The 11,303-nt window shown below is 43.7% G+C and overlaps 1 non-coding gene across 1 annotated transcript; it reads left to right on the top strand.

Annotated features, from left to right (window-relative positions):
• Positions 1-9,396: 9,396 nt before the first annotated feature.
• LOC126516960 (U1 spliceosomal RNA) lies at positions 9,397-9,559 on the top strand. The gene has a single exon (XR_007596163.2). It is a non-coding gene; the product is annotated as a U1 spliceosomal RNA (small nuclear RNA).
• Positions 9,560-11,303: the final 1,744 nt, after the last annotated feature.

The raw sequence follows: 11,303 nt of genomic DNA, 5'->3' as shown, positions 1-11,303 counted from the left end.
GGAGAAGGCGGAACCACTGCACCTCCAGCAACACCACGACAAAGGTAAAAACAAATCTTTCGAACCTGCTGACAATGGACGGAGATGCCATGGCTGGTGTCTTTGCCGCTTTGTAATGGGGTCGCCGTAGTTTCCCCCTGCGTTGTCAAAAAAAAGAATATATATATATATATATATATATATATATATATATATATATATATATATATATATATATATATACATATACATATATATATATACATATATACATATATATATATATATAAATGTAACATGGTTGTCACCCGCTTACGTACAGGCGATGTAATGTAATGCCGTGTGGCACGACCGCTTCATATGAACGAAGATAGGGAGTGTTTGAAGTTTGGGTGTATAACCTGCTTCACTATAGATGGTGCTTTAGTTCTAGTAAGTGTGAGAAAGACGTCGGTTGTGGTGGGCGGCTGGTTCTACTGTCGAAATTAGAGTCGTGCGAATATTGGGGAACTTTCCGATACCGAATCCCATAGTCACTATTTGTAAATGCCAACAATTGATCGAATACTTATCGAGTATGTGCAAGCGTCCACTGCGGCCAATGAAACATAAATTTGAAGCAAATGTACGGTAAGATTTCATCCCCCCGGGCATAGTATGCAAATAAAAACGAGAACTTGCGTAGTGGAGCGGGTTAGGTCGCCTAAATAACCATACTTTACCGGCTATAACGTGATCGTTCGCATTCTCTGAACAGTCCTGTGGATGCGAAGGAACAACTTGTTTGCACTTAATGCTCCATTTGTGCTTTTATTAAACAACGCTTAATTCATGCATACTGTGTGATGACAGTAACTTGATAACTTTAAGACTACAAGTGTGAACATCGTTTTATAATATTTGTCACAACGGTTGTAAACGAAATGTTTCAGTTTATTATAGAGACTCTCTAGAGACTTGCTGGATTTCGTTACTTACCACACGTATTCTTGCAGCCGACCTAGACGCTGGTCGGCGACCACTTGACGAAGCCGAGGGACGTCGAGAAACCTGCGGACAGCTTCCGGGGAAGAGACGGAAGGCAGACGGCGTACAAGGCACCAGTCGCCCATTGACACGTAGTTACAGAAACATGATTTTAAGGAAACGAATAAAGAGAGAACTCTGACTGAAATTGCACTCGTAGAAGTGTTCTTGAAGCCCTGCGATTTCATTGAAAAGGAGCAATAAAGAAAAGAGCCAAATTGTACTGGTAGAGTGTTCAGAGTGTTCTTTCTGCCCGCTGATTTAATTTATTAGGGGATGAAGGATAATTAATACAGCGGAGTAACCGTACGCCCAGCTTCCTCCTTTTTACGCTGGTCTGGGAAATTTTGCTGTCTTTGGGCAGTTTATTTGTTCTTGTTTTCTTGCGCATCAGTAGAAGGCGCTGGCTGCGTTAGGAAGAACTGTAATCCAGTCGCTTATCGATAAACAACGATCTCCGAGCAGACACTCCCAAACGCATGAAGCAACCTCCAGCTACTACGGTATCGCCAAGGATGCATTCCCGCCAGTACCCACTCTTGAATCACTCCTTGCTTAGGAACCTCCGCTCACTTTAAAACTAAACATTAGGCTATTCCAAACAATAGCAATAGTGAGACAATGCTCCCTTTGCCACTTGCCAGCACTCGCACATAATTACAAGAGTTCTAGAAGGGGAAATAGGAAGAAGAAGAAGAAAGCTAGTCACTATAGCTCTACAGTCTGAAACGCACTTGTGTAGAGTAGCCACCATCGTCTGCAGTTACTACCTTGAGGTAGTAACTGTGGTAACTGAGGTAGTAATACTAAAAACAAGGTAAGTTCAAGATCACCCAGAAGTAGCGACGGATACCTGAGCAAGCCCGACGCAGACGGCAACCTCCGTAGAACTGAAAGACAAATTAGACGAGCCTCCATGATCTTACAGAAACTGCCGAACGATGGAGAAATGTAAGAAAAAAAGATAAAGAAAAAACGACGACGTCTTTATACGGAAAACATTGATGACATTTTATGCGTGTGCCCTGATACTCAGGATGTCATGCACATGCCGAATGTTCCACAGCATTTTCATTTTTGGGTGACAGACAACGAAATGTTGCCTCCGCCATAGACGTCACCTAAATGAGCGAACATAATTGGTTGGTTCGTATATACAACTTGGGCAGGAGTGTCCCCCAGCTACGGTCTTAGTATTACACTTTGTGATAGAACGTCACCAAACAGTTTCGAAGGCCTGTCATGTCTAAAACGATGCCATGTGGTGCTGGTAGACATGTCAATTTAATGTTAATCTGGGGAGGCGGCAAACTCGCAAACGATATTACATCTGATGATTCTGACGAAAGGTAGTCGGACTGACAAAGCTTTAAATTAAATTAAAGCGATGCTCTGCAGACTGGGCTGCAAATGAGAACTTATGCGAGCAAATGTGCGAGAAAGTCAGCGCGCCGCGGTAGCTTAGTGGCTGCGGCGATGAGCAGGCGAGCTCCAGAGCTCGATCCCTGCCTTGGCGGCCGCATTTCGATGGGGGCAAAATGCAAAAAAAAAAAGAAAAAAAGAGTTCGTGCATATATATTTGGAGCGTCAGCTGGTTTAAAACTTATCCAGATTCTCAGTATAACATGCCTCATCATGTTGTCCTGCTTTCAGCACGTGAACCCACAGATATGATTTAATTTTATTTAACGCCGCGTCTTGTTTTACTGAGTGAGAAAACGCAACCCTGAACGCACGATGAGAATTCCATCCGGCCCTGTCACACACCTGTAGAAACAAGTTCATGCAGATATGAATGCATCGTCATTGCGCAGTCGGCTGACCTAGTTAAAGTAAAAACGTTTACTGTTCTGTCTACTAAAACTGACAAGGATGATAGAAGAGTTGCGCGCCTTTTGTTCTCTAACATTTAATACGATCAGAAATGAGACGACTAGATCTCTTCGACATCGACAAAATTGAAAATTGATTATTTTTATGACCACTTTGATAAAGACAGCAAAACAACAGCCGAAATAGTTCTCCGCCTCAGCGTCATTTGTGGCTCACACCCCGCAACATTATATTCACACGAAGCGACTTTTCAATGATTCGTAAAAAACACGTTGATATACTTGTCACACATTGAACTGGTCACAGGTTTCTCGCCATAGGGTTTACATTAGGCTGGCTGATATCATTCGCTTCGAAGATAATCGCCGAGTTTATTCAGAGCGCCGCGCACCAGCCCCGAGTGCTCGGAGGCGCTCGCACCTTAAACCTCGAATTGTGGCCGAGATACGGCAGCATTCTGACCTCGTATCTCGTCCGATTCCTCTGCGAGCGGCCGAACGTTTAACTGGAGCAGACTAGAGAGAGCTCGGCAACCTCCACAGGTCTCTGCATCGCTGTCAACCGAAATGGCGCAGGGCAGGGACCAGTGGAATGTGGGCAGGCTATGTCATCCGGCTCAGAGCAGCGGGACGTTCACACCACGCGCGAGTGTCCACAAGTTACGCAGGTTTCGTAAGATGGTCCTCCATTGGCACACTGCGCGTACCAAATGATATCCTCTACACCACCACGTACTTTAGGTATATTATTTGCGAGGACGCGGTTGGATTATGTTTGGTACCAACAACAGTAGATCCGTTCGCCACTTTCTTGAGGGGAACCACCTCGCGGTAAATGGCATCACTCGGCGGCTGAGCCAACCTCGTCCACCGCCGGTTTTATTTTGTGCTCGCGTGTGTCCAGTCGCGCCAAGCGACTGACAGGTTAGACTAAAAGCGACATGACTGTCTTCCCGACCAGTACATGTACCTTCAAAGCTCAGCGCCCGACACGGTGCATCAAAAAGGGGGAAAAAAGTAACGCTGTCGGGATGCTGTGTCATGCCGAACAAGGCGGCTGGTTTCCGCGTCGCTCCCATATCTACGCGAACATCTAAGTTGGGAACGAGAGTAGCGGTGCCGGTCAAAGGTCAGAGAGAGTCGCGTGACGCAGGGGTGCTGTGCATTTACGTGGTAGAAGCCGACGCCCGAGTTCCAGGGGTGCGAAGGAAGAAAAAACGTCAATATGGTGGTTCCCGGTCTCAGCAAGGAACATAAAGCCTCCGACGAAGTTGGAAGTAAAGCTTCGTCCCTTTTTCAGCGTAAACAGTTCTCGCCATGGCTTCATGGGGTGAGCCCTCAACTAAAGTTGGTTCCGCTAAAAGAACAGTGCGAGAAGGCTAGCAGCTGGGAACTAGGTTAGGGATCCGAATGCCGAAATGTTCATTTATGAAGAATATTGGCACCTTAAGGAAATTAGAAGTGAATGCGCAGTCCTCCACTATTGTGTATCCCGTTTCAAAGAGCCGTTTATAAAGGTAATTCATTTCTCTGTCGTTCCCTGCGCGCTGCATTGAGACGTTAAAGCAATCAATCAGCCACTCAGTCCACGAAATTTATATAGGAGCAACCACCCGGTGCAGGCAAGCATTGCACAGTACGCATGCATACTTACGAATACAACGTGGCTGACGCTTTAATAAGTTGCCAAACAATCGTGTTGCGGGCCTGCATAGACCGCTGTGGTACTGCTACGTAACCTGGGAACACTGACGTCGCAAAGGCAGCTCGTTCGCGTCAAGTCTGCCCTTGCGGCCGATACGTCAATCGCGCATTGAGAAAACAAGTCGAATTTTGCTTCTTACATGCTCACTGGGAAAACTATGTAAATAGGTATGTATAGTGGCGTGCTAATCTCATAGGGCGAACCCTTTCATGACTACGTGTGTCATAACCAAAGCTACGCATTTATAACCGAAGCTGTAAGCGTATGCCGAAACGCGCGCGGCGTGCTTTCTGCCCCCCCCCCCCCCCCAGACGCTTCCGCGTGTATCGAAAGATCACGTGACCGGATCGTCGTGACTTTGGCCGAGAGAGGTCTATTCTCGGAGCTCAGTCAGTTTAAGTGAAAGCCTTTCTAGGCTCATGGTGAAGTTGATGTCAGCAGACCTGACCGCCGGAGTTCCGCCACAGCGTCATCACGCCATACGAAGACAGATTAAACACAGAATAAAGAATAAAAAATTATTGATATTGACAGTTAGTGAATGATAACGTTACAATAGAGATTGGTAGAGGTTAATAATGACTAGTAATTACTGCTTATGACTACTAATGACTCCGAAATCACCAGTATGTCTAAGGACTGCTAGTAATGCCCAAAATTGATCAGAAATTATTAGAAATCTCTAGGAATCAGTAGTAATTACTAAAATGACTACTAATTACTTGCAATGACTACGAAATGACCAATATGTCTAACTACGGCTGACTAAGAATGCTTACTAGTGAGCAGTAATGACTAATAATGACTGAAATGACCTCTAATGACTACGAAACGGCCAATATGTCTAACGACGAGTTGTAACGACTACAATTGATTACAAATGACTAAAAATGCTTAGTAATGACCAGTAATGACTAATAATGGCTGAAATGACTTGTAATGACTACTGATGACTACGATATGACTAACATGTCTAACGACGCCGTCTAATGACCACAATTGATTACAAATGACTAAATATGCGTAGTAGGGAGCAGTAATGACTAATAATGTCTGAAATGAATTATAATGACTAGTAATGACTATGAAATGACCAATATGTTAACGACAACTTGTAACGACTACAATTCTACTAAAATGCTTAGTAATGAGAAATAGTGAATAATAATGACTGAAATGACTTGTAATGACTACTGATGACCACGAAATGACGAATATGTCTAACGACGAATTGTAACGACTACAATTGATTAGAAATGACTAAAGATGCTTAGTAATGACCGGTAATTACTAATAATCACTGAAAGGACTTCAAATCACCACTGATCGCTATGGTATGACTAATATGTTTAACGACAACTTGTAACGACTACAATTAATCAGAAACGACTAAATATGCTTAGTAATCACCAGTATTGACTAATAATGACTGAAATTACTTGTATTGACTGCTAATGACTAGAATATGACCAACATGTCTAAGGACGGCTTGTAATGACCGCAATTGATTACAAATGACTAAAAATGCTTAGGAGTGAGCAGTAATAAGTAATAATGACTGAAATGACTTGTAATGACTAAGAAATGACCAGTATTTCTAACGACAACCTTTAATGACCACAATTCATTAGAAATGACTAAGAATGCCTAGTAATGACTAATAATGACTTGTAATGACTAGTAACGACTACGAAATGACTATTATGTCTAACGACAACTTGCAACGACTACATTTCATTATAAATTGCTAAAATACTTAGTCATGACCAGTAATTACTAATAATGACTGAAATGACTTGTAATGACTATTAATGAGCATATGACCAACATGTCTAACGACGGCTTGTAATGACCTAGAACTGGTACAGCACAATATACAAAGGAAGAAACAAGCCGAGCCTGCTAGATAAAGGAATAGAGCGCTGCCCGTTGTACAAGAAAAGAAGTTCACTAGGGTTGAGGATTGGGCGAGTTGGTATTGCATTATAGAACTGGTGCAATGACCCCAACTGATTACAAATGACTAAACATGCTTAGCAGTGAGCAGTAATGACTAAAGGAAAGAAGAGAAAGAGGCGAATGATAACAGGAGGAAGAGTAGGCTTTCTCCGTTCACTTCTTAAGAAAGTTCTTAAGAGGCCCTGTAACTTTTTGCTTGCTGCCTATTCGGTCAGTCGGTATGCGTGCAGCGTCCATCGATCTTTCGCGGAATGTTTGAGGACATTACTGTCGATGCGCGAGAACGCGTAATCACGTGGTAACGTTCTTCAAATCTTGCGCGCTTTTGTGACAGCCCGGAGAAAAAAAAAAGGAAATAACCACAGCCTCTGTCACAATGGAAAGAAATTATTTGAATGTTTCTCAATAGTACTCTACATCTCCAGTGAAGATTTTCCAGTTTAGACAATACTTAAAGAACTGGTTAATTAATTATTTGTAAATAATTACCTAAGACCATTAAGATGCAGCTCAAGTTGCGAATGAGGACCGTGAACAATGCCTGCATCCGCAGCTTCTGACTGTCCGGGGGCCGCCAGGTTTTATTGAAACACTGCAATGACACGCCGACCTTAGCTCATCGCTTATGCGGCTACTGTGGAGATAGCTGCAACCGATTTCGATACGTGCGGATCGCTGTCTTATCTGCTTAATCTCTCGGCAAAAATACAATTTCTTATGCGGTATGGATCAAGTAAATCATGGTGTCAGCATACGTAATCTGTGGCTATTAAATTTTACCTTCGTAGCGTCATTTGACGAGTTGCTATGTAAACAAAATCGGCCCTGCTATTGCGCCCATTTTTCTACGTGTATCATACCGTGTAAGACTGCTCTATGACGCCTAACATGGATGCATTGTAGTTGTTGGCCTAGATATAAACCTCTCTTCAATGTTGTGTCCGTAACTTGTGGAAGATGGAAGACACTGCGCTATATTTTGAGGGGGGGCGCCACTTTCAATTTTTATATTTTTTTCGTTGCATAGAACGTGCAAATCGGTTGATATGCACATCATCCGAATTGCGTATGGTTGAAGAATAAAGACGTAAAACTTGGCAGTGTAGCTCTGCAAGGCGACTTTCAAATGTTACCTTTTCTTTCACCTCGATTCATTGGCTACTCCAGCAGAAGGCGTGTAACGTCTGGCCGAGTTTCGTTATCCCTGCATCACGAAAACGAAGATGGGCAAGACAGGACAAGGCAAGGCAGCTTCTGCGTCTTGTCGAGTCTTACTGACCCTGCCCTGCTGCATTGCGAGCGCAAAACAAGAAGCAACTCGAGTTACCACGGCAACTTTCCCAGCTCGATAATCGGTTGTCCTACCACTAAAAGCCGAGGATAAGAGGTGGGGGCGGCTGGTTCACTGCAGCTTCATAGAATAACGATTCAGCACTGCTTGTTATTTAGCACTGTCAATGTGTGTATGCGTTCAATTTCCGTTCGGAAGGCAAGCAAAATGATGACTTAAACGCAGGAATTTGAATGTCAGGCGGCATAACAATATCTTTCAAGTTAGGACGGGAATATTTTACAAATCGTAAATGAGGGTGTATGTATGCACGTGGCTTCTGTGCTGAGGGTGAGGGTGGAAAACAAACTACTGAGGGCATTTGCCCACCGCTACTGGTGCCAAGGTCATCGTAGGTTTGGTTCTAGGCCGCAGCCAACCCATGTATAGGAAGGTGCAGTGCCAAAAGGCTCAGACGCAATGCCAAGGAATAATTTAAAGTTCAAATTGTCAAAAACCCAACCAGCAATCTGGACATCTTTTCCTTTTCTTTCGTAGGCCTTCTTTGGGTCGTGTAACCATGTCAATCATTCCAGAAGGAAACCTTCCAACGCAGCTCTCGTATCGAGTTTCTTCAACAGAACAAAGGTAAGTATTTCAATATAAGCATTCCTGCGCTATAGTCAGATGAAATAAAAGAACAGCACAGCTCCATTTGTCGCGAGTATAAGTTCTGAAAGAAAAATATAAATAAGAGTATGCTTGAGACACCCTACAAGTCTTAAAAACTTAAATACTTTATAGGTGAAGAACTATTTCGAATGTTGTTTTACTGTCTTTATCAAGGTGGTCATAAATATAATTAGTTTTAAAATTTTCGTTGATGTTGAAGTGGTCTAGCAGTCTGATTTCAGATGTTATTAAATGAAACAGAATAAATGGCCCGCAGCTTTTTTTTAGTATCTAATTCATTTTAGTAGAAAGAATAGTAGACGTTTTTACGTTAACCAGCTCAGCCGTCTGTGCAATAAAGATGTAATTACCTGTACATCAACTTTAAATTTGTTCAGGTGTGTGACAGCGGAGGATGAAATTGTCAACCTTGAGTTCAGTACTGCGATTTCTCATTCAGTAAAATAAGACACGCCATTAATCAAAATTACTTAAAATCTGGGAGTTCACGTGCCGAAATCAAGATACCTTGACGAGGCACGTTGTAGTGAGAGTCCGGGTAAATTTTGTACCAGTTGTGCTTAAATATATAGATCCACAAAGGCTTTTTTTGCATTTCGCCCCATCGAAATGCAGCCGCCACGGCCGGGATCGAGCTCTCGAGCTCGGCTGCTCATGGCCGTAGCCACTTAGTTACCGGGGCAGGAATGGCAGGGCAGATGAAAACAGCACGTTCTCACTTGCAATAAGTTCTCACTTGCAGCTTAGCCAGCAGAGCGTTGCTCTAATTCAAATTAAAAGTTTGTCAGCACGATTAGCTTCTGTCCGATACTTTACCTTAAACATCTCTTACGGCTTTGCCGCCTTCTCAGATTGACTTTCCATTGACTTGTTTACTTGTACCACATGCCATTGTTTCAGGCATGGCGTCGTTTTCCAACTGCGATCCCTGCATACTTACCTGGTGCTGGGTCGGCGGTGATCACGGAGGCCGCGGCCCCGTGCGGAGGCCAGTCCATTGCACTGCGGTTGGCTGAAGCACGCCACTTCCCCAAGTCGGGGTAGCTGGAGCATGCAATTTTTGGTCGTGGGGATAGGCGTGCGCGCCAGCCCCCATTGTGAAAATCAAAAGGAAGATGTGGTGTAGCGTTAAGCACGCGTCTGTTCCAAGAACTAGGGTAGCAAAAAAAAAAAAAAAAAAAGAAACAAGCAAAGACAAAGCTGGCGGTCGTTTTGAGAAATTTGAACTCGTTCTTAGCGCGATTTTCAGGAATCTTTTGTCTCGTTCCCGTCGTTTTGCTGGATTCCTGCTTCGGTTCCGGACTGCGCACACTTTTCAGCTGTGTGAGGTCGGGATCAAACCACAGTCTATCACACACCTTGCAGCTGTGGCCGCCTTCACGGTCAAGGAATTCTCTCTTGAGCCATCCGTCGGCACCCTCCGTCTCAGGTGCTCGGCATCTGTTCCATTCGTTGCCGTAGAAAGTGACCAGCAACTGGAAACAAAACAGAAGTGTCAAAAAATGACTCTAGACTGCATGTCGTTTCACGAACAACCGAGGAGCCCACATCGCCACGCTCGCACGTAATGGTTGCTTAGTTGCTTCGCTGTGCCTCGTAATCCGAACGTGCTTTCGGCCAGTAAAATACCAGAAAGCATTTCTTTTTTATCGCCGCCCTTGCCGACTTTTACTTTGAAAGAAAATTTGCGACCGAGAAATGTCGTGGGAACCTCATGCTGCACCCGAACAGCTGTAATGCCACATCGTTGTCAGGATTGGCCGAACTACGCCTACACAGCATGAATTGATTCCGTAGCATTCCGATCATATCATTATATCATCATATATATATATATATATATATATATATATATATATATATATATATATATATATATATATATATATGTATATATATTTATACAGAATTCATATTACAGCGTTAGTGCACAGAACTGACTGTAGTAGTATAACAAAGCTTAAGGTTAAGGCATCATCCTGAACGGAGTATACCCATGCTTCCGTGAAGTTGTGGTCGCTCTCAACAGCCACACATTTTCTTGCTGAGCGAGCCAATCCGTCCAAAGGCGGCTATAATGACCAACGTCTGCTGTGCTAGCATAAACTCCGTGTCTTGAAAAATCGGAACGCGTAAAACAGCGCATGCCGACCGCTTCACATATTTTGCTGTTCCCATGCACCAATGCGTGACATGCCTAGATTCAGGTTCACACTGACATCATGCCGAGTGGAAACCCAGGCGCATAAAAAACGCATCAATCAGTTCGTCGGGTACTGATTTAAGACGATTCTTGATGTCTATTCAACATCACAAACTCATCGAAGCCTCAGTCTCATATGCTGAAGCTAGCAGCGTAAAATACATTATATTCTGTCCAGGAACGCTTGCAATTGCAGTGGACATTGCAGTGTCTTGACACCGGTCACACAAAACCAATTCAAGAAAGGGAAAAAGAGTTGTGTCTTGTCCACATAAACGTATTAGCGTTCGCAGAAAGCTGGGCAATCAGGCAGCGGTACGGCAGCAAAATCCTTGGTAGCGACGTCTTGCGACGCGTAGTCCAACGCGAGAGGGCAAAAAGCTATCACTGCGGCGTCCCGCCATGTTCCACTTATCTGCATGCGTTAAAGCGTCGGTAGGGACCAAACCACCAATGTGCAGACTTATTACGATTGGCTATTTATTTACTTTGTCTACGATTGTCTATTACGATTGTCTACTTATTACGCGTTGTAGTTGAAGAAATCGTTAAAGGAATTACTTTACCGACACGTACACTATGACGAAAACTACATAAACCCAGGCGAGTACTTGCCACCGTCTGTTCATTTTTCAG

Source organism: Dermacentor andersoni, chromosome 11 (genome assembly GCF_023375885.2).
Source record: "Dermacentor andersoni chromosome 11, qqDerAnde1_hic_scaffold, whole genome shotgun sequence".
Taxonomy (NCBI): domain Eukaryota; kingdom Metazoa; phylum Arthropoda; class Arachnida; order Ixodida; family Ixodidae; genus Dermacentor; species Dermacentor andersoni.
The sequence above is the reverse complement of the archived record's forward strand: the minus strand, read 5'-3'. Positions and strand labels throughout refer to the sequence as shown.